The sequence below is a fragment of the Lithobates pipiens genome, unplaced genomic scaffold (genome assembly GCF_037356315.1).
Source record: "Lithobates pipiens isolate NorthernLeopardFrog02 unplaced genomic scaffold, aLitPip1_a1.2 Scaffold_30, whole genome shotgun sequence".
Lineage (NCBI taxonomy): Eukaryota > Metazoa > Chordata > Amphibia > Anura > Ranidae > Lithobates > Lithobates pipiens.
Window position 1 is genome coordinate 32,544,909 of NW_027507791.1, and position 481 is coordinate 32,545,389.

The window sequence follows — 481 nt, forward strand, 5'->3', positions numbered from 1 at the left end:
CTGAATATATTTCTACCGCTGCTTTGTCCATTGGCGACATTTACAGACTACATTGATCGATCGGTGGGATATTTTGAGACATATATCTAATTGAGTGGGCTCTGTAGAAGGTCTAGAAAAAAAAAAAAAACCCTGAAGAAGGGCAGGATCTGCCTGAAACGATCGTCGGGTTGGACGTGTGCTTGAGACATTTTATGTATCATATTGTGCTGTTTGTGATGATGCATTTTTCTAAATGCTTTGTATGCATATTTAAAGATAATTTTTGTATTTAATAAAATATTGTAATAACATCCGTTACTTGTGTTTTCAGTCACTTATAAAGTCCCGTTTTATTGGGGGGTTTTCTCCTTCTTTCTATAGATACAGAATAAGAACAGATACCGAGAACTAAAAATCAGAATCGTGTTTTTCTTGATGGTAGCGAACAAAAAACGATTTCACTCTGTTACCATCGGGGGGCGCCAATACTCTTTTTTTT